Here is a 24,483-nt window from a genome sequence, read left to right as displayed (position 1 = left end):
GTAAATAAATACATAAATATTTTTAAAAATAGATAATCAACAAGGACCTGCTGTATAATACAGTGAACTCTTTTCAATATTCTTAATAGCCTATATGGAAAAAGAATCTGAAAAAGAATAGACATATGTATATGTATAACTAAATCATTTTGCTGTACACCTGAAACTAACACAATGTTGCAGATCAACTATACTCCAATATAAAATAAAAACTTTTTAAAAGTACATGTATAACTGCTGTTTATGAATTATGCCTATTATACTCTCTTACACTATCTTACTAATGTTTGCCAACATGATTGTGAGTTTGTTTCTCTTAATAATTTGACTTTATTTCAAATCTACATTGTTTGGAACATAAAGATTCATCATGATTACATCTCCTTTGTGGATTATAAATTTTACCAAACAGAAATAAATCTTTTCCTCCTTTAATGTCTTTCCCTGAGACATTATCTTTATCAGCCATCCATATTCCTGTGCTTAGCTTTCCTTTGGCCAGAATTTGTCTGTTCTTTTTATTTTTACTCTTCTTGGGTTTTTTTGGGGAGGGTGGCACATCCCTGTTAAACAGTCTATGGCTGTATTTTAGTGGTGGTGCTGATGGGTTTTTGCTGTTGTTTGGGTTTGGTCTGGCTTCTCCTGGGCTTTTTCTTTTGTCTGGGAGGACAGGGTTCCTGGCCCTCCACACCTAACAGTGATACCTCCCTCCACCTTGTCCATACAAACAGCAACTCCTGTGTCCCCATCCTCGACCTTGTTGTGACGTGTAGCTGCACCACCACCAGCATCTCACATTTAAGCATCCTACTGTCTGTCTTTGACCACTTCCCCCACTCCTGGCGTCAATCTTCAGCAGTTCCTCACCCCCTAGGAACAGTGAACACACTGTTTTGTCACTTCTTTCCCTTTTCAAACTAGACTCCACAGCCTGTCACTCTGGTCATTCTGTGCACAAATTCTCACCTCTCTGTGCACATAGGACCCACTCTCCTTTCCTGTCTCTTACCGTCATAAGCACTGGGCAAAGCCAACTCTGGTTAAACCCAGCTCTGCTTATTCTTCATCTGCACCTGAGCAGCTAAACATGGATGAATTTGGAGCATCACTGAAATCGTTTTTACCTCTACAATGATTTTTTTCCTAAGGTTGCTTTGCACCTGCATTTTCTACCCTCTGGTTTCTCTGAAAGTATAACCATATGTTCTCTTATATTCCAGGAATAAAATTTCTGGCTCCCTGGTGATGAAATCTTTTCTTGTACCAAAGGACGTGTTCTTTTTAACAACTTTTCCTATCTCTTCAAGAACTAGAAAGGTGGTACGCAGGTACATTCAACTCACTCTCTTAACCAATCTTCTATCAAGACATATGCTTGTTAGTAATAAACTCAGAACAAATCAAATGATTTTTCATTTTAGTAAAGAAGATGGGACAAATACTAAGGTGGTAGGGCTGAACCCAATAATGATGGCTGGCTGGGGGATTTGCTTCACCCGCCCTGTGGCCCTTCTGGTAACAGAATCAAAGAAAAATCAGTCTAGAGAAAGAACAGGCCCAGTATCTATTCCCATGAGCCAACATGTTATAGTTTGCCCCCAGGGAAAAGAGAAAAGTAACTAGACCTCTGAGGAAAAGTGGAGCAGAAAAACATATTACCCAGTCGCACTAAGAACATTTCTCTTTTAAATGATCGGTGCCTAGAATAAAAATTAAATTTAAAAGGTCTTATTATTTTACTTAGTTTCACTACCTCAAAATATATCTGCTAAATAGATCGAATGCATCCTTTATTGCAGGCCTAATGGAATTTCAGCACCAACAACCTGATGCATTTTTAGTCCTTACCTTACAAAACTTCATGTCTATCAGATCCCTTAATGGACAGAGAAGGTCATTAAAGTTCCAGACATTTCTGCAACCTGGGCCTGGAAAGTAGCAAAACCCATTTTTTCAAATTTAGTGATGGCCTGTGTCGTACAAGCCGACTCCAAGGATCTAATTGGCCTGAGAATCTCCAATTCTGTTGGAGGCCAATTTGAACCTACATTTGTAATTTATGATTCAGGAAAACAGGACCCATACCTAATGGACATTTTTAGCAGCAAGGAGGAAAAAAGATTAGCCATCTCCTAGCCGAAGGAGGGTCAGTCTTCTAAGCAGGCTGGGCAGAGTCAAAGAGGCAGCTCCTGTAGCCGTGAGGTTCGTGGAGTTGGGCTTTGGTCAGTTGGGTCTCCACACATAAAAGCATGCCAGAACAAGCTTCTCCAGCACTATAACCCTTCAGGTAGCTGGGATAAGTTTGGTGAGATCAGCATAGCTATAGAAACACTACAAAACAGTTGTAAAATTAAAAAGATCATTGGGCTTCCCTGGTGGCGCAGTGGTTGAGAATCTGTCTGCCAACGCAGGGGACACGGGTTCGAGCCCTGGTCTGGGAAGATCCCCCATGCCGCGGAGCAACTGGGCCCGTGAGCCACAACTACTGAGCCTGCGCGTCTGGAGCCTGTGCTCCGCAACAAGAGAGGCCGCGATAATGAGAGGCCCGCACACCGCAATGAAGAGTGGCCCCCGCTCGCCACAACTAGAGAAAGCCCTTGCACAGAAACGAAGACCCAACACAGCCAAAAATAAATAAATAAATAATAAAAATAAAGGAATTCCTTAAAAAAAAAAAAAAGATCATTGAGTTGGGATGAGTTGGTGGTTTCAGGTGTAGTGTTACCATTTATTTCCTGGGAACAGTCTGGAGAAGTGGGTGGGGAGTCATTATAACATGGCTTAGTCAGCTTCAGAGTTAGAGCTGTGTGCACCTCAGTTCTGCCACTCATTAAGTCATGTGGCCTCAGACAAGACACCTCACTTCTCTGAGCTTCAGTAAAATGGAGATAGGAGCACCTGCCTTGAAGGATTGTTCAGTGAGATCAAGTATGTACTAAACATATCATGTGCCAAATCAATCAGTACTCTTATGGTAATGAGTTGACCCTTTCCGAAGACTCAAATTCCCAAGGACTTCAAATTTCTCAACACATTTTCCTGTCCATTACCTGCAACAAGGTGACCAGAGTCAGGGACTTGCATATAGCCTGACACACAGTAGATATCAGGAAATACTTATTAGCTTGGTTTAACTGTATCCTCAACCCTGATTAAACTCCCATTATCACTCCAAGGCATGACAAACTCTGCAGCCCCCAGAAAAAACAGGCTGATCTCAGAGCTTCCAAACTAATCCAGAGACAGTAATTTAGGGCAGAGGGTGTCAGGAAGAGGGCAGTAAACCAAGAGGTCCACCCACCGTGTGTGAAATAGTATCTAATAATTAGTGTCACAGGCATGTGGGAAAGGGTTTGCATCATCCTAGGTATGGGTCACTGCTCTGCGAAATTCCCCATAGCCCACTTTAATTCAGACTTCCAAGAACACCTTAGAAGGCCTAGGAGTTCCTAAAATTATAGGAATGAAATTTTCAATCACCCCACTGGTCAGCCAGTCACCTGAAATGACAAAGCCTCTTGGTCATCCTACCAATGTGCTGGACATCTTAACCTTGAGGGTTCCCTTTTTGCTGAAACTCAGGAATAAATGGAACAGCTTAGGGGAAACGTTTTTTCACCTATGATTAACAGACATACAGTGCCATCACATTCACCTACTCTGATTTAATATTTATCACTTCATTAGTGTGGAAAGCCCAAGATTATTGCTATGAAGGTCATGGAAGGATCCAAGTAAGGTCACTTATTTCTCCTTATCTAGCTGTGGTCATTTGCAGTCAGCTGTGTTCAGCCTACATGAAAACTAAAGCCTTGGACTTCCCTGGTGGCACAGTGGTTAAGAATCTGCCTGCCAACACAGGGGATACAGGTTCGGGTCCGGTCTAGGAAGATCCCATGTGTCACGGAGCAACAAAGCCCTTGCACCACAACTACTGAGCCTGTGCTCTAGAACCTGCGAGACACAACTACTGAGCCCGCCTGCCACAACTACTGAAGCCCGTGCACCTAGAGCCTGTGCTCTGCAACAAGAGAAGCCACCGCAATGAGAAAGAAGCCCACACACTGCAATGAAGATTAGCCCCCGCTTGCTGCAACTAGAGAAAGCCTGCACGCAGCAACAAGGATCCAAAGCAGCCAAAAATAAATAAATAAATAGATTAATTAATTAAAAAAAAAGAAAACCAGAGACTTTACTTCTTGCAGAGCCCTAATTACAGAAGGTTAGACAGTTAGTAGAGACATTTAAGATTTGCATAGGGACTTCCCTGGCAGTCCAGTGGTTAAGGCTCCACGCTTCCACTGCAGGGGGCGCAGGTTCCCTGGTCAGGGACTAAGATCCCTCATGCTGTGTGGTGTAGCCAAAAAAAAAAAAAAAGAAAAGAAAAGAAAAGAAAAGGTTTGCATAAACCTTCATCGTGCAGGTTTGGGATCCAAGTGAAAATGACAAGGAAAGCCATCCCACAGATTCTCATGTGTCACTTTAATGGCCCAGGTAGGGAGCCGGGAACCCATGTCAGGTGGACACTGCCCTCATGGGCATTCAGGCATCTTTTCCTGTGGCTCTCAGAGGACTCTGCCTGCAGCCCAGCCTTGGGTGCTCAGCTTACAAGCATTAGGATTCGCACCTGCTATTCAGAAATCAGGGCTCTCTCTCATCCCCAAAGAAAAGCCCATGGGAGGGCTATGCTCCACCTTCTTCTTGTATTAAAAGTATAGCTCAGCAATGGTCTTTGTTTAAGGACAAAGAGTGATCTTTGGCAAAGTTTACCCCAGCCTGCCTTCAAATAAGGTAGAAAAGTAGAGAGAAGTGCACAGAGCTAAATTTAGGCTATCAAAGTACATTAAAATACACATAAATGCCCTTTCTTTTATGAGAAGTGCTGACATCAGATAGTGGTTATGGCTTCTTAATGCTTTTACTTGTTAAAAACAAAAAGTTGGCAATTCTGTTATATTCCCTCCCTCCCCCATTCCTGTTTTTTAAAAAATTTTGCTGGTCCTTAACATCCAGAAATATGGAACATCTGGAAAAGAGAAAATAACATGATGTCTGTGCTGTAAACCAGCTGTGGGATCTCAAGCAAACCACTGAGAGTCTTTGGTCTTTAGTTTCTTCGTCAGGAAATTGGGGGCGAATGGAGCCAAAGGTGGACTTGGGCATGGCTTGGGGGCAGGGGCAAAGTCAAGTCTGGAGTCTCCTGTGGGTCACACACATAATAAATAGTCATCATTAAAAGATATTTTACTGATGGAAATTAATTAGGTAAGTTTCAGATATCCATAATATCATGTAAGTCTAGATCAGGAATTTTTCACAATATACAAATGTTGGGATTATTTCCTGTTCTTTCTTTCTTTCTAACAGTGGCTATGAAAGCCACTATACCCTATACCCAGCCTTCTTTGCTATCCCTGGTCCACTTTTGTTTCTCAAATGCCAAAAGTGGAGACCCTGGCACCAAAAGGAGTTTGCGTGCTGAGGTGCAGCCCCGTCTGTAACCTTCCTGGTGGTTCTGCACTGTCGCCTGAGTTTCACTCGGGAGCTCATGATTAATCAGCCCCCACTGCAGGGCTTGAAGTTCTGGCCAGCTCTGTCTGCTGCAGTCAGGAGCTCATAAGTCTAACGAGGTAAAGGACAGAGGGCAGCCAACAAGCCCCTCTTGGAAAGAGCTGGGAGTGTCAAGGCAAGATCTCTGGGAATATTATGGACACAATCTTGGCCTCAGGTTTTTGTTCCAATCAGCTAGCTAGAGATTCATAATCCAAAATTGGCTTCTAAAAGTGTGCTCAGCACATACCTCAGACTTTCGGCTCCTCAGATCCCAGAGGAGGGGTTCACTGTCAAGTTTAATATCCTTTGAATCTCCAAGGCTACAGAATCTTCAGACAGAGCCCAGGAAACAAGACATAATGGGTTCAAATATTAGCACTGCTGCTTACCAGCCATGTGACCCTCAGCAACTGATTTAATCCCTCTCAGGATCACTTTCCTCATCACTAAAATGAGATACAACGATGGCTTGTCATCAGGCTTCAATGAGAAACACAAGGAAAACGTTTAGCACAGTGTTGGGCGTATAGAAGATACTCAAAAATGTTATCATTATTATGTAAGGGTTTGTCTAGTACAGCAGCTCTCAAACTTTTTGGTTTCAGAACCCCTTTACACTTTTAAAAATTATGGAGAACCCCAAACTTTTGTTCATAAGGGTTATATGTATTGATATCTACTATATTTGGTATTAAAGCTTTAAAAAATGTCTAAAACACAAGAATACAGAAGCTCACATTCCATTAGCTATCAGAGTGATGACGTCATCACACGTTATCTAGCTTCTGGAAAACTCCACAGCACACGCTAAGAGAAAGACAATGGAAAAGGCAAATAACAGCTTAGTATTATAGCTTTGACCTTCACAGACCTCACGGCACACATCGAAAATCATGGGTACGTTATAGTCTTCTCTTTTCAGGAAATAGTATACTTTAAAATGCCCCACATTGTGGGCTGTTCTGCTTTTTTAGATTCCATCAGGTGAAGAAGCCAAGACTTCTTTTACTAAGTTATTCACAAGTTGATATTAAAAATTCTCATTTATAATCTGTGTAATTAGGTCTACAGTTTTTCTCATTTCTTCTAATTCTCTTCTTAACAGAAGAATGGGGGAATGTCCAAAAACAGCAATAATTGTTACTATATACTGGGCACCAATGTGCCAGGCACTGTGCCAGGAGCATAAAAAGCAAGTTGCCTGTGATCTTTACAATCACCTTTCAATGTACCCATTGTTATCCTAACTTTACGATTTGTCCGAGGAAACAGAAAAGTTAAATAACTTACATAAAATCATATTAGTAATTGATGTACCCAGAAGGAGTCCACCAGACTTCCCTGATTCTAAATATGCTCTACAATTTATTCTGCCTCTCTTGATCACTAAACAAGCACTTCACAATCATTTTGTTTTCTTATTTTTTAAGATAAATATAATGGCAGTGGTTGAGTCATGATCTCTTTGCATAGTTCTCCTTTTTAAAATAAATTCTATTTTACTATCAAAATCTCAGATGCTGTTTTTGCAGAAATTGACAAGCTAGTCTGAAAATTCATATAGAAATGCAATGGATTCACAATACTATCTTGAAAAAAAAGTTGGAGGACTTCCTAATTCCCAATTTCAAAATTTACTACAAAACTACAATAATCAAGACAGTGCAGTACTGGCATAATTATAGACACATGGATCAGTGGAATCGAATTGAGCCCAAAAATAAACCTTGATTTTCAACAAGGATGCCAAGGTGATTTAACAGGAAAGAATAGTCTTTTCAACAAGTGGTGCTGGGACAACCAGATATTCACTGAAAAAGAAAAGAGAAGAACGTGGAACCCTACTTCACACCATATACAAAAACTAAAATGGATCAAGGATCCAAATATAAGAGTTAAAACTGTAAAACCCTTAGAAGAAAGCATAGGAGTAAGTATTCATGACCTTGGATTAGGCAATAGTTTCTTAATAGGACACCAAAAGCACAAGTCATAAAAAGAAAAATAAATTGGACTTCATCAAAATTTAAAACTTTTGAGCCTCAAAGGAAACCACTAAGAAAGTGAAAAGACATCCCACAGGATGGGTGAAAATATTTGCAAATCATACATAAGGGACTTGTATCCAGAATATGTAAAGAACTCTTACAACTCAACAATAAAATGACAAATAACTCAATTTTAAAATAGGTAAGAGATTTGAATAAACATTTCTCCAAAGAAGATACACAGATAGCCAACAAGTACACGAAAAGATGTTCAACATCATTAGCCATCAGGGAAATGCAAATCAAAACCACAATGCGATACCAGTTCACACCCAACAGAATGGCTAAAAATTTTTTTTCAAGATTTTTTTTTGATGTGGACCATTTTTAAAGCCTTTACTGAATTTGTTGAACTATTGCTTCTGTTTCATGTCTTGGTTTTTATGGTCGCGAGGTATGTGGAACCTCAGCTCACCGACAGGAGATCAAACCCGCACCCCCTACATTGGAAGGTGAAGTCTTAACCACTGGAAACCAGGAAAGTCCTGTAGAATGGTTAAATTTTTTTTAAAAAAGATGTCAGACAAAAGATGTCTGACAAATGTCAGAGAGGGTGTAGAAAAGTTAGAACTCTCATACATTGAAGGCAGGAATATAAAATGGTGCAGCTACTTTGCAAAACAATCAAACAGTTACTCAAAAGGTTAAATATAGAGTTATCTTATGACCCAGCAATTTCACTCCTAGCTATATATCCAAGAGAACTGAAAACATATGTTCACACAAAAGCTTGTGCGTGAATGTTTATAGCAGCATTATTGATAATAGCCAAAAATGTCTTCAAATATCTATCAACTGATAAATGGATAAATAAAATGAGGTGTAGCTAGCTAGCTAGCTAGATATAGAAATAGATATGTGTGTGTGTGTATATATATATATATAATGGAATATGATTCAGCAGTAGCAAAGGAATGAAGTGCTGATTCATGCTATAACATAGATGAACCTTGAAAACATTATATTAAGTGAAAGAAGCCAGTCACTTGTGGACAATATATTGTATAACTTCATTTTTATAATATGTCTATAATAGACAAATCCATAGGGACAAAAATAGATTAGTGATTGAGAGGGGATGGGGGAGAGGTAAATGAGGGGTGACTCCTAAAGTGTACCAGGTTTCTTTTTGTGGTGATGAAAATGTTCTGAAATTAGATAGCGGTGATGATTGTACAACTTTGTGAATATACTAAAAACAACTGAATTGTATACTTTTAAAAAGTGGATTTTATGGTATGTGAAATACATCTCACTAAAGCTGTTATTTAAAAAACATGAAATACTATTCTTAAATTGGGTTTTGTATAATTGCATTCCTTCTGTTTTTCTTGACCTTCCAATCCACCCCAGGCAGTGAATCTGGAAACCAAACAAGTTATTAATTTTATTTAGTTGAAGTAATCTGCATTGCTGAAGGCTGAAGGAAATACAGTTTGAACCCAAGCATACCATATCATAAATTAAAGTGGGAAAGTTCATGTAAATAAAACCAGTAATAATTCAAGATTTCAACTTGTGAGTGTAGGCGTTATCCAGAGGAAATATGTTCCATGGGTGGGGGAAAAATGGGCTGGCATTTCATGGCATGGTTGGATCATTTTAAGCAAAGAATAAATGCTTCATCCCCATTTTTTGCCCTCTTGGTTTTTTTCCACAGATCCCAATTCCCACCTGAATTCACCGACATTCTGAAAGCTCCTGGGGAAGTTGTTGGAGACAGCTGACACCCAAGAGCAAGTGCCAGAGTCCTGCCCTCTGCAGATGAAGGCTGTGAGCAGCCTGGGACTCACTGAAGAGCCGGGGACCTTCCTGAGTCTCTCAGATACCAGCTGTCCTTGCGTGGGGTCTTGCCAAAGCCGGCACATCAGTGCAGCAGTCTGGGAGCAAAGGGCTCCCTGACACTTGTCACAGTGGTGAAATCTGGAAATGCTGAGTGAGTCCACTTAGGAAGGCAGAATGATGGGAAAATTAGATAAAAGAAGTCATTTGGTAGAATTAAGGAGAGAAAATAAGTTAAACCTCCCAACAGAATGTAATACTATCTCCAAGTCGACAGGTCATAAATACTCTTGTTACTTTTTCAGCCCATGAAAAATACTTCAGATTCTTTAAACATGTTACTTCTGAGCTACTCTTTTTTAAAGTGGTGACTAGAGATTGAGTTTACATGTTTCTGCAGGGGAGAAGGGGTTAATAAGAATGGGAGGGTTGCTATTGTTGTTGTTTGGTGTCTTACCATTTTTGGTAATACCGAAGCAACCGTAGTAGCCTTAAGAACCATCAACAAAAAGACAAGACAAGAAATAAGAGAAATAGTCAAAAATTTCCAGGCCCCACCTCCAGCTTCTAAACAACCCAACATTCCTTATGGGAAATGCATCATGTCCCACTTTGGTAATATTGATGTTTCAACAAAATTTGAGCCTCTCAAAATGCAAATATTTCATTGTCCATGAAAAGGACATTCATTAAATTAAAGCCAAAGAAAGGAAATGGGAAGAAAAATTCAAGAGGTTCAATGAAAATTAAAGAGATGAAAAAATAAATAAATAACTCTGACCAAACACAATTTTGCTGAGTTATACACAAATAATCAGGACCATATTGTGCAGATTAAATCTCCCTTGAACAACACTTCAATTTTAAAGTTAATAAGGCAAAGTGTTCAGTAAAAACTAAACCAAAAACAGCAAACATATATGGGATTTTGCCAGGAATGAAAATAGCTTTAAAAAAAAAAGCTTAAGATTTTGTTTTTCCTAAAACATCTAGATGCCTTCAGGGTAATGATTTCCCATGCCAGTGGTGACTAAAATAAGAGAAATTGAGAAGCCAAACCTCCCTCCCTTATCTGAATCTGGATCCATTTACTCTGAAAATTTTCACTACACTTATTTAAAGTATTTTAACTCATTTGCTTATAAATTTAATATTTTAAAAAAGACAGAAGTTTCTTTGATGAAATAATACTAAATATAAGTCAATACAAAAAGATGCTGAGAGTTTCCCTTCTGGATAAGAGAAGAGAAAATTAAAGTCAACTTAAAGTTGACTTAATTAAAGTCAATTAATTAAAGTCAAATTAATTAAAGTCAAATTAAAGAGAAGTGAAAAAAAAAGTCAACTAGAGACCATCCGAGTCTCTTTGGTCAATATTCAACCTTCCAGTGCTCCTTACAATTCCCTAGATCCCAATCATAACAGGTCATGCCTGACCATAAACACAATCCAGTCAGTTCTGCCATAATGCATATTTCTATAACACAACCTATTTCAGATTTGATTAATAATGTAAGTAGAAGTTACATGGATTCATACGTGATTTGTCCCAGTGTGTTAAAGTGGAGCACAACTGAATGCCAAGTACCCAAAGAGGGCTGAAAGCTGCAAACCATGGAGGATTATGATGCTGTACAAGGTGCCATTCATCCCCCATTCTTCTTTGCTCAGTCCAGCCATGTGCTCTGTATAACAAGGGCATGTTGTGCAGTTCTCCCCAAATTTTGTGCATTACACCCTTGTCTTCAGACCTCAGCAGATTCTCCTTGCCTTAGATCTCCTTCAATCAAGCTATCTTCATCTTTGTTTTAAAGATAGAGTTCTATATTCTAGTAATATTTATTTTTTAGGATGATTGTTTGTGCTGTCTAGTTACAAAGGTGAAAAGCAAAAATAAGCCCTGTTGTTTTTAGTGCTCAATTTTGCAGAACTCAGGATTTGGGGGAATGTACATATCACATGACAAAAGAAACATCTGTATCTGTGGGATGAAATGATCGTTTGCCTATTTATCTAGGATGGTAACTAACCTTGGTATAGAGAATTCATGGCACTTGTTGGATTGTTTAGTTTGACATGTCGAGCCTCTCCATTAACTAAATAAACCAGATTATTGCCTTTTCCCAAGTTCATTTCCTAACCCACATTGGGTCAGGTGAAAGAAGGCAAAAGGAATAGATGGAATGTTCTCTGTCACCTTTTTCTGCAAAGAAGATTGGTAAATGCTAGAGAAGAAAGACCAGAGAAGGAGCAAAACCAACGATCAATGCCGCATGTTATCCTGATAAACTTGGAATATTTCTAAATGCAATGTCTCAAACACTGATTGTTTTGCATCCAAACCTCTAAACTGACTCAGCTATTAAAAGGGACTGGCAAATTTTTCCTATGAGTCCTAGTTTAGTCTAGTTTAGCCAATAATTTGGAATTGTGCCTAGTTGGGATAAATACTGCCTCTTGCTCTTTCATTGACAACAGTCCAAAGTGGATTGGGAGTTTGCCCAAAACAGTGGATCTGAACTGAAAGGGCATCACCAAACACCTCTGATAACCCAACCTGACTCCTGACCCCCAAGACCCCCTTTTGTTTCAAAGCATCACAGCTGACACGAGCAGAAAAGAAAGAGCTACAGTTATTTCTATAAAAGTTGATGGTCCAGGGCTAGCAATGGAATTTTTGTTGAAGTATCAGTTCTCACTCTGATTGAAGGGAAAAAAAGTGCTGGTCTGTTTCTCCATAAATGAAAATCATGTTACATACTCAAGGGACCAGGCCCTGGAGAAAGATGAAGCAGACATGGCTCTGACCAGCAAGAAGCTTACAATTTCCTGTCCAGGAAGTTACAGATATTTACATAGGCATGGAAATATCCACTCTTGCATGAGCCTGAGAGTGGGTGTTCCTTACATTTTGCCTTCTAGGTGCCTTGCTTGCCTCACCCTACTGAATGGATGCAGACTTCATGCTCACTACTCTTAAAAACTCAAGGTGATATATATAACTTGCACAGTTTCTCATTTTCATTCAGATAAAGGAAGTTGGTCCTAATTATTATTCTCCATCTCAAAAATGGGGAAACTGAGTCTTAGAGGCCACTGAGCACAAAAGCAATGAAACCAAGGTCTGGTTCCAAAGCCTGTGCTCTTCCATAGCATTTGTGACATTTTGTTAAATAATGTCTTAATATAATAGATTTATTAGGCAATTATATATATGCACATATATATATTATACATGAAACATTAAAAGATACTATATATCTAATATATAATGGCCTGTTAAATAATGGCCTAATGTAGATAGATAGATAGATGATAGATAGATAGATAGATAGATAGATAGATAGATAGATAGATAGATAGAAATCTTGTATCAGTCAGGATAAGCTAGGAAACAAATCCCCAACTCTTGGTGGCATGAAGTATCTCTGAGAGGTCGGGGCCACTCCTCAGGGCAGCTGTCCTCCATGTAATAACTCAGCATCACCTCTCCATATCAATAAATGTTTCCACACTTGCTGAAGCTGGGAAAAGAGGTTGAAGAGTTGAGCATCATCAGTTAAAGGCTTACCTGGGAGTATCACTTCTGCTGATATTTTACTGGTCAATGCAAGTCACATGGCCATGCCCAACTTCAGGGAGACAGGGATGGACAATCTTCCCAGCTGCCTGGAAGCAGAGGGAAACCAGACTCTAATAAAGAGTAGTAACATCTGCCACACTGCTCACCAGCAATAACTAGGACAGTGCAGTGATTCAAAACAAAAGGTGATAGATAACTTGCCATTCCTACTCTCTTTGTCTTTTGCTAATAAAAAAAAGCACCCCCCCAAAAATATCATAACTGGTGGTTAGGCTTAACCCACCATTTATTCAGGCAATCATGTTAAGACATCTACTGGCAGCCACAGTGAAAACCACAACCAACATTTATAGGATGCTTCACAATTTACATAACATTTTCATATATATTCACTCTATCAAGCAATATGAGAAGCCTCCCAAAAGTTTTGAAATGTTTCTTTTCTTTGGATTCTCACTATATGCTATGAAATTAAAACCAAGGGCTAGACTGAGTGCTGAAGCTAAGTATAAAAGGATTCAAGGGGAGAGGGGTCAGTGTGTGCCCAATGTCACAGAGAGCTTCATGGGAGGGCAACTCGAAACTACATTGCAGGCTGAGCTTCGTGGGTAGGGTGTGGACAACAGTTCTCTCCACTGGGCCCTCCTCATGCTGATCCTGGGGGAAACAGTTACCTAACCTCAGCTGGGCAGATGTTATGAAGTTTGATAAGTGTATCTCATAAATTGGAAGTTGAAAAGTGCTGGCCTCTGAGCTGATGCTAGCTCATGGGTATACTCAGTTTGGCCCACCATTTTAACAAATGAACTGCCATCAAAATTTTGTTTCGAATCATTGTGTTTTATTTCTTGAAACATTTCAATTTTAGGGGGGCTTTGAAGAACATTTACCACTCTTACAAACTCTCCCACCTCCCCTCCCATACCTGTCCACAGCCTCCAGAAGCTGGAAGAGGCAAGGAACGGATTCTCCCCTAGAGCCTTCAGAGGGATTACAGCCCTGCCAACATTTTGATTTCACCCCAGCAAAACTAATTTCAGACTTCTGGCCTCCAGAACTGTAAGAGGATAAATGTCTGCAGTTTTAAGCTACCAAATGTGTGGAAATTTGTTACAGTGGCAATAGGAAGCTAATATGACCAGAATTCCAGATGTTCTGGTTCCCACTTTCCAGATGAGGAGACTGTGGCCCAGTGAAAGAAAATGACGTCCCCATCATCACAAAGCTAGAGAGTGGGAGTCCAGACTAAGAAACGTGGCAGCCAGCTCCCAGGTTGGGGCTCTCTTCCTTCACCAAACCATCTCCAAGAGGGATGTATGTGACCACAGAACTTTTTCCAGGAGATCATGGGAAGAACCCACCATGACTTAAAACAGGAACCACAAACCAAAATCCGTCATGGCTTCAAGCCTTGGGTAAAAGCAACATGCTGGTGTGGAGAAGCTTCTGGAAGAAACACCCAGGCTGTGCCTCTTGCTCCCAGAGTGCTCTTGGGAAGGTCCCTCATGTCCCTGGGCCTCAGTTCCCTCATGTGTAGGAGGAAGAAGTTGGGCCGCACCACTGGTTCTCAGAGACTCCCCACTTGGGGTCTTTGTGAGGGCTGAGGGAGCAGCCCCAGGAAGTGTTAGCCTTCATGCTCTGCCTTGACCCCTTCAACCTGAAGTACTCCCTTCTACCAGCTTCCCACACTGCACCTCTGTACCCATTTCTTTTGAACAAAAGTCTCCATAGTTAAAATTAAATTTGAAAACCACCATCTCTAAGCCTTAAATCTTTGCAGTTCCAGAACTCCACGTGGAATAGCAGCAACCAATCTACCGTCACTGTGTGTCCAGAGAATGGGTCCCAGTAAGCAAGACCGAGGGTCTTCCCAGGAGTCAGAAAGCACTTAACAGGCACGAACCGCAAAGTTATTCCACCCCGGCATCTGTGTCCATCAGAGAGTTCCTCTGTTCGCAGGCCCTGTGTCACAGCTGTTTTATCATGAATGACCTGAGCCACCCCTCACCAGTGGGCATTTAATGGCGTGAGGCACTGCCCTGGGAACGCACAGACCTGTCAGGGTCCTCCTTAACGCTCACCAGGCACTGGGCTACTGTGCTTACACAGGCCCATAATCGTTCTAGTGAACACACACTAAAACCAGACAGATAACGGCCCAGGCCTGGAGGGCACACCTCCTGGCGATCGGGCCTCTTAAGCCAAAAAGAATCTGTTTGGGTTTCCCTATCACTGATGGTCCCTGAAACTTACGTGGCCATTCTCTCCATCCACTCTGACACTTGGAAGAAAATGTATGATTAAAAGCAACTGTTGCATTATGAAAACGAATTGGACAAACTAACGTTATTGGCTCTGAGGCCAAGTAATAAAAAGGTAAATGTGAACAGTTGTGCCAGTTAACGTCCCTGGGTAATTGATTAAGTACGGTAACCCCCAAGAATCTGCCTCTTTTCAGCTCATACAAGTTAAAGTGCAGAAAGTAGGAAGTACAAAATATGCCCACTTTTAAAAGCTTTATTTTAAAAAGCTTTTTATATTGTCCCCACCTGCACCATGATTAAGCACTCATTATTGCAGTAACAATGGCTCCATTGTTTCTTTTTTTATCCTAATAACCATATTTAAATTGCAGAAATTTTTGAGAGCTATAGCCATAATGAAACTGAGGTCCAGGAAGGTTGATTGCTTTTCCCAAGGTCACAGAGGGGCAGAGCCAGAAGCCTAACACACAGCTCCAAATTCTCAATCCAATCATTGCTTTAAGACATGTAACAAAGGGTCATTCACCACTGTCCCAGTTCAGAAGGTCTTGAGCTTATCCTATTCAGCAACACAAAGAATATATGTAGCAAGCCTTACCACCTGTAGTAGTCTGGGTTCTCCAGAGAAACAACCAACAGGCTCATACACACACACACACACACACACACACACACACACACACACACACATACACATCTGTCCCATGTGATATCTGCTGGGGCTTCTTCACTCATATATCTGGTGCCTCCACTAGAATGGCTCCAGCAGCTGGAAGCTGGCTGAGCCAATTGACTGGGGTCGCAGGTGTGTGGCCTCAGTCGACTGGGCTTTGATCTCCTCCATGTAATGTCAGGGCTTCTCCTTCTCCACACAGCCTCTCCAAAGAACTCTCCATGTGGTCCCTGCAGCAAGGATATCCATATTTATTGTATGACGGCTCGAGGCTCCCAAGGACACACGATCACATCTACTAGACCTTCTTAAAACTGAAGTCCACACGGGCCCTGTGGCACCTCTGCTTCATTCTATTAATTAAAGCAACTCACAGACCCAGATCAGAATCAAAAGAAGGAGATGAGACACAAGTATGTGAGTACCAGGTGAGCTTCATTGAGTCATGAGAGTTAAACATGCTCTATCATTCATGACAGCCTTGTGCTAAATCCATGTACCCATCCAAGTCTTTCCAGGGTGAGACTCCTTTTATTCTTTGGGCAGCTTCTCTTGGATCAGCCCCATTTTCCTGGGCCATAATTTCCCTCTGTAATTTCCCTTCTTCTTTCCCCTGGAGGTCGCATGGTACCTCCAAAGACATTTGCATCTCAAGCCCACTTTTCAGCAAGCTCTTTCACACTAGAGTAGATAGCCCATTAGACCCAGAAACTTCCCCCCAAACAAAACTAGTTTTTGTTTCCCTTGAGAGTCTAGAAAATTTAATATCCAAATTTTCCAGGAGCTCTAGGGCAGCAAAGATACGGCGTTCCATCCTTCTAATGCAAAAACAAAGGGGAAAAAGAAATGAATGAATTGCTTTTCCATTTTCAGAAACTGACTAGTAGAATGGTTAAGACAGCTAAACTCAGAGCCAGCCTGGAACTTACTAGTTATCTCAGTGTCCTCATCTATAAATGGGTATCATCCATCCCAGGGGCTGTTGTTAGGATTAAATGAGTAAATGTAAAGTACTTGGAACAAAACGAAGTGTTTTCTATGCTCATATAAACAGTTGTATCTTGTCATGCATGGCATGCATCATCCTCAAGTGCCCAGTGTGATAAGCAGGCAGTCCAAGAAGATACAGTTTCTAAGATATTCATCTTAATCCTTTATCTTAGAAAAGGAAGCCCCATCAAGATGCGAAAAAATGCTAGGATCCTTCTAGAGAAGGAATATGGGTCAGTATCAAGCTGTCCCCAATACATCCAGGTATTGGATTCCCAAAGGAAACATATTTGGGGGTATTTTCTACCAAAAAATTTATATGGAAATTATATAAAATATATATAATAGGTGATAGATTCTCAGACTCACCCACAGAAGGCTGTAGAAGCCATCATGCACCCAGGTGTAACAGTATAAAAGAAGCGAAGTTCCTACCTTCATATATGGGTCCTTCCCTCCCTTCCTCTCAGCTTACCTACCCAGTCATGGGCCTTGGGATGTCCTGATTCTAAGTCACCCCCAGCCCCCCATCAATACGGTGGGGTGGGAGGATAGGTAAGGAAGATGAAGGAAAATCTGTAGGGCCACAAGAGAGAGTCCCAGATGAAAGGGCAAACATGGGTGAGGCTTCACAACCCAAACCACTTCTCTGCCCGGCCCCTTTCTCCTCATCCATAGACCGAGGGTTAAGCTCTTAAGAGACAGTGTCAACTTTGTCTTAAAATGCCATTTACCAGACAGACTTTTTTTTTTAACATAGTCAGATGTGTCCTTCTACTGTTTTTCTTGCTTTTGTGGTTTCAGGCGTACCACGTACAATAAATCCCCTACATACGAACAGGTTCCATTCCAAGAGCTCATTCGTAAGTGCAACAAAATTAGACTAGGTTCCCAACTAACATAATCGGCTATATAGTAGTGTACTGTAATAGGTTTATAGTACTTTTCACACAAACAATACATAAAAAACAAACACAAAAAATAAAGAAAACATTTTTAATATTACAGTACAGTACCTTGAAAAGTACAGTAGTACAGTATAGCAGCTGGCATACAGGGGCTGGCATTGAGTGAACAGGCAAGAAGAGCTACTGACTGGAGGAGGGAGAGGAGGTGGGAGATGGTAGAGCTGAAGGATCGTCAGCAATAGGAGACAGAGGGCAAGCTGCAGTTTCACTCACGCCTGACATTGATGGCACAGCTCCAACAAGGAACCAGATGCACGTTCGCATCTTGGAAGGTTTGCAACTTGAAGGTTCTTATATAGGGGACTTACTGTACTTTAAATGCTCTGACCTTGCCACGGGACGTGTGTCAAGTACACCACTCTACCAGCAGTGGCCCAGGGGCCCACCAGAGGCAGTTTCATAGACATTCTTTGCTCTCACCTATGTTTTCCAATCCCCACTGTGTGCTTGTGGCTGCACAGACCCTGCTCTGGGTGGTTTCTCTCACACCCCCAGACCCCCGACTTCCTTTGGATCTTACAGAGAGATGTGGGTTCTCTAGTTATGATTCTCGGCTCAACCCCACCCCCACCCCCCACCCCCGCCTTCTCTAGGACCTGGCTAAGCTCTCCTAGGCTCGCCTTGGCCAGGAACCACTATCTGGCTACTCAAGCCCTTCATGAGGTTAAATCAAACTGGGATAAAAGACAAGTCACTTTCTTTGTACTATTCAGCCAGAAGGCCAAGCCGTTGACCAGAGCTCCAAGACTGACGGTCTTTCTTACTCTGAACTGAAAGGAAGCATGGGAGAGGGTCCAGAAAGGCTTCTATACAAACAACTGATGTCTGGAAACAGGCAGACCTTCAACGGCAAATGTCTTTTTTATAGCACCTTGAAGTTAAAATGACATTTAATTATGTGAATTCATTCCTGTTTTATAAGTGAATCCCAAACATTAGTTTTATTTCTAAGTAATATTTGATGAGTTTCATAACAATCTTTTTACAGAACCAAGGAAAAGAGATGACTCACAAACATAATAAAATTGGGTTCTCTCACTTCCCTTGGCAAAGCAGATAGTCTCCATAAGTCAATTTTTCTAAATTAACATGTGTTATTTTTTAGCCAAGAAAATAATTTGCAAGTGAACACAGAGATGGGTCTCGAGCTCCTCCAAGGACCACAAAGCATATCTCTCAGGCTCCGCGTTAGATATTTTTTCTCAGAAGAATCGCTCAGAAATTTTTGTTCCTCTCGGGGTTATAAATGATTCATTTACTTTTTTCATCTTTGACATTTTATGTGTTGCATATAATATGACTGAAATCATTTTAAGTCAAGGAAAACTGACTTAGCTGTTTAAATTTCTGGATTTCTCTGTGAGACTTCTTTTATCACCAGGTAAATTGGGGTTCACATATCATCAAAGCCAAGAAAACATGGCAAAGCCAGAGTATTTGAAAACAGCTGCAAAAAAATGGGAATAAAAAAAGGGGAGAAAAAAATTTTAAAGACAGCCCAGGAAGATGAGGCAAGTTCGGAAATGTTAATAAAATATGGAGAAATGAAACCATAACAAAGTTCAGTTTTGTCAAACACAGCATGTTTTTCACTGAAACTGCATCAATGTCTCTGTTCAGTTCATCTGGGTCAAAACCTTCTGCTAATATCCCCAACGTCATTAACCTTAGGGACTTTTGGCAAAGTTCCCAGTATTAAAATATATTTGAAACAAATTCATCTTCATCTGTCTTCTGTGACGTTTGTGCTGTCTTCACGCAACTGTTAGGAGACCAGTTTTGACTTTTCTCTCTGGGTCTCCATGAAAATACTAATTCTGATCACTGGAACGATTGCCTAAACCACCTTATTTCACCATCTCATTCTCCCACTTTCCCCTTCATTCACTCATCATTTATTCAGCTAAGCCTTATGAACTCTCCCACTAAAAGGCAGCATAGTGACGTGTAAGGCTGTGGTTTCTAGAGCCAGACGGCCTGCTTTTTACTAGCTCTGTGACCTTGGACAGTTCACTTACCTCTCTGTGCTTCTGTTTCCCAACTATGAAATGGGGATGATAATAACTATTCCCAAAATTATAGGATCATTGTGAGGATTAAATAAGTCAATACTTACAACAGACTTAGCACAGAGCAAGCCCTCAATAGACGTTATTTATTGCTATTGCTACCTACAACTAACTTTCATTTGGTGCTGGATATTTCCAAAGGGAATGCAAAGAGAAAAAAGATGTTCTTGACTTTCCCATGTATCACCACCTAAATTCAATAGGTTTTTATTTTAAATCATTGCAGCTAAATGTTTGTATTGCCTTTTGGTTCTGTCTGATTATTGTAAAATTACAGTGCTTTTAGGAATCTGAAGACCTTGTGCATTTTAAACCCTAAAGCTGATGTCGTACCCTGAACACGAGCTCCCGTCCACGTCTGTAATATCTTTGCTATGGAAATGGCTCCCCTCAGTGGACTCATTGAGCAATTATATATCCTCCCCCTGAAAAGAACAGGAGTTCTTCTTGGGCTGGTCTCTGACATCAATAGCTAAAGTCATTTTATAGCATTAAATTGTGTTTAAATTTGTTTTCCCAAGATTCATTCCACAAATCCAAACCCCATTACAATCTCATAATATCATGATGTCCCATCAGAAAAGAGAGTCAGTATTGAGCTGTACCAACAAAAAGCAAAGACATATTTCCACCTGATTAAAATTAAAGGTGTGTGCAAGTGGCAAAGTGGTTTACACATTTGTTTAAGTCTAAGCATGTTTTAAACATTAGTCTATTGACTGCTAGAGAATCTGGAGGAGAAATGGAAGAACCAGATATTATACTTTTCCAGATGCCAAAGCAGGTCTGGAAATTATTGAGATTTTCCATATTTTAAGCTGGTATTTTATAAAGTATCTGCAGGGTCTTCAAATTGTTGGCCATGTGAACTATGTAATGAAGATACATTCTCCAGATTTTCTTTCCCTCTTTTTTGATATTTGGGGATTGGACTTGATCTCTTTACAGTTCTGGAATTAAATAAAAATGAGTGAATTTTCTGAATGTATGTTAGTTGACATATACTTTCAGGAACTCAGTCATGGACCGGGTGATGATTATGGTGATGATGGCAAGGATGATGAAGATGAAGACGATGAAGATGATGATAGCACCACTTATACAGCACTTACACAGGCATTGTGTTACGTACATCACATGAATCATCTCACATTATCCTCACGATACCTCTTTACAGTAGGTGCTCTTATTATCCTCATTTTACAGATGAGAAAACAGTCACAGGGTTACACAACAATTTGCTCAAGGGCACATGGCTAGTAAGTTACTGAGCTGCAGTTTGAATCCTGCTCCCGTCCTTAACCACTACACTATTCTGCATCCTCCATAATGACTAGAAATAAAAACTCTGAACTGTATGTGAACATCCATTTGTAGAGTTGGACTTAATGATATTCATTATAAGCATATGGTTAATGAAAATGAAATCTTATTTACAAAAAAGCATTCCAAAGAAGACATGCAGATAGCAAATAAGCCCATGTAAACATACTCAACGTCATTAGTCATGAGAGAAATACGTATCAAAATCACAATGAGATACCACTAAATATATATTAAACCGGCTAAGAAAAAAATTTTTTAAGCCTTATTATATCAAGTGCTGAAAAGGATGTAGAGCAACTGGCAAAATCATACATTGCTGGTGAAAATGCAAAATGGTACAGTATTTTCGAAAAAGGCAGTTTGGCTCTTTTTATAAAGTTAAATAGTCACTTATCATATGATGCAGCAATTCCATTCCTAGGTATTTACCCAGGAAATTGAAAATATCTTCCCATTACAAATACCGGTAGGCAAATATTTATAGCAGCTTTATTCGTAATCACCAAAAACTGGAAATAATCCAAACATCCATCAGCTACTGAATGGATAAACGAACATTCACGCCATAGAATGCTCCTCAGTCCTAAACAGAAACAAACCACTAATACGTGCAACAACGTGGATGAAGCTCATGTGCATCATTCTCAGTGAAAGAAGACTGCTCAAAAGGCTACACACTCCATGGCTCTGCTCTTGTGACATTCTCCAAAAAGCAAAACTACAGGGAGGTAGAAGAGATCAGTGGTCGCCAGAGGCTGGGGGTGAAGGAAAAGACACAGTGTACTTCTTGGGGTGGTGAAAATGTCTATGTCTTGATTATGGTGTAATTAACCATATACTAATTATATTATAACCTTATGCTAATTATATAAGATAATATAGCCATATGTTAATTATATAATAATATAGTCCAACCGTATGTTACTTATACCTCAAAAAATCTGACATGAAAAGAAAAGGGAAGGAAAGACAGATGGAAGGAAGAAAGGAAGGAAAGATGGGTGGAAGAAGAACTAACAAGAGAATCAGTAATCAGTGTAGCAAAGTGGTTAAGAGCCTGGGCCTAGGTGTAGACTTCCTGGGTTCAACCACTGTGGGACTTGAGGTACATATTGAACCTCCTTGTATCTAAATCTCCTCTTCTATAAAATGGGGTAATAATGTTTCTTACTTCCGGGAATTCCCTGGTAGTCCAGTGGTTAGGACTCGGCGCTTCCATTGCAGGGGTCCTGGGTTCAATCCCTGGTCGGGGAACTAAGATCCTGCAAAAACCCTGCAGCGCAGCCAAAAATAATAATAATAATAATAATAATAATTCTTACTCTAGAGTGTTGTTGTGAGGATTAAATTAGTTAATATTTTTATAGCACTTAGAGCAATATTTGGCATATAGTAGGTTCTCAATAAATATTTATACCATGAATGATCATATCATGGACTGTGATGCAACATAATCTACAAATTAGCTCAACTGTGTACTTAAGTACACAGAATCCGGACTTGTTAAGACTTCTGCCCTGACACTGTTTACTAATCCAAGCTGGTAATGGGCATCCAGGTCACATCTTTTTCTACTTCCTGACTCTGAATGTACAACTAAATCCTTAGCTGGTTTTCATTGTTCCAAACCAACCTCTAAACTGTCATTTCTGCTAACACCAATTTTGTCTAGTTCGAACCCAAAGCTGAAACCCAGCTTTCCACCTGTTCCCACGCACAGCATTCACCATGTGAGTCATTTAAGCCCCCAAACCTCAGCTGAATGTGAGTAGTCTCTTCTTCACGACCCGTCCGCATCCCTCCCACCCCACTTACACAGGAAGACTTCAGAGCAGCTTCAGGAGGCATGGAGACGAGCCCATGAACTCTGCTGCACCACCCCCCAAGAGACCAGTGGTCTCTTAGAAGTGACCACAGTGAGGCATGGAAGGGGGCTGAGTCTAATGAGATCCCCCTTCAAGAGGCCAAACAAACCACACTGCAGGGCAGTTAGTCCAGGGGGAGAAGGGTGAGGTTTATGCACTGGCTCCTATGTCCCAGTGCCAAAGGTCTGCCCCACCGGGTGTTAACTCCCCACACCTCACAACTGTGCACAGGTGTACACTGAGCAAGGGTCTTCTGTGTCCCTTGCCCTGTCCTGGGCTGAAGACAAGAGACAGGCAGCACAAACAAGAAGGAACGCCTGTGCAAAGTCACTGGGAGCTCACTCAGAGCTGGTTGCCATGGCAATAACTGGAAAAACAGGTCAGGCCAACAGGCTATGAATTGTGCAGAAGTGGTATCTGCTTTTCCACAATCCAGTAGTTCCACTCCTTGGTATGTCTTGGAAAAGAAAAATCACACATGTCCACAAGGACACAGGTGCTAAAATTGTATTGTTGCATTATTGCATAATAGCAAAGAAGAAGGAGGAGGAGACTATCTGAACCACTAAATGTCCATCAATACGAGAATGATTTATGATTGTGTAGTATAATCAGAAAATGAAATGTTATACATTAACAATGAACGAATTAGAGCTGCAGGTATCAACATGCAAAATCTTACCAGTAAAGAATTAGAATTACTAAAGGATTAGCAAGGTGACTGGATATAAGAACAAGATGTAGAAATAAATTACATTTCTCTATAACAGCACCAAATGACTAAAAACACAATTTTCCCCAAAGGCACCACTTATAATAGTAACAAAATTATAAAGCAAAAATAATTCTCATATTTCCTCACCTTTTATAGCTGCTGGCTGTCACTGGATACTGCCTAAAGATGACCAATCAAGTAATAAACACATAAGTATATTTTCATATAACACAAATATAAATGCCAGAATTAAAATATATATAATTCAGAAAAATCAGTAGATAAATGAGAGAGGAGAAAAGGATGTAGTGTAAGTCAAAAACAAAAATGTTTATTTTCATGACAGTAGTTCTCAGAATATGGTCCCAAACAAAATCATCAGCACCACCTGGGAACTTGCTAGAAATGCAAATTCTCAGGCCCCACTCCAGACCCGCCAACTCAGAAACTCTGGGGGTGTCTTAGGAAACACTCAACTTGTTTTCGACACACATTAAAATTTTGGTAAAACTGCTTTCTTTCTTTTTTTTTTTTTTTTAATTTTCTCAATCAGCTGTGGGTCTAGATATGGTCAATCCAGGTGGCATCACAGCCCCTGAACGAATTTTGTAAGAATTTCTCTCTCTTTCACTGTCTTTGTTTCACGG

The sequence above is a fragment of the Balaenoptera musculus genome, chromosome 6, assembly GCF_009873245.2.
Source record: "Balaenoptera musculus isolate JJ_BM4_2016_0621 chromosome 6, mBalMus1.pri.v3, whole genome shotgun sequence".
Taxonomy (NCBI): Eukaryota; Metazoa; Chordata; class Mammalia; order Artiodactyla; family Balaenopteridae; genus Balaenoptera; species Balaenoptera musculus.
Note: the sequence above shows the minus strand (reverse complement) of the source record.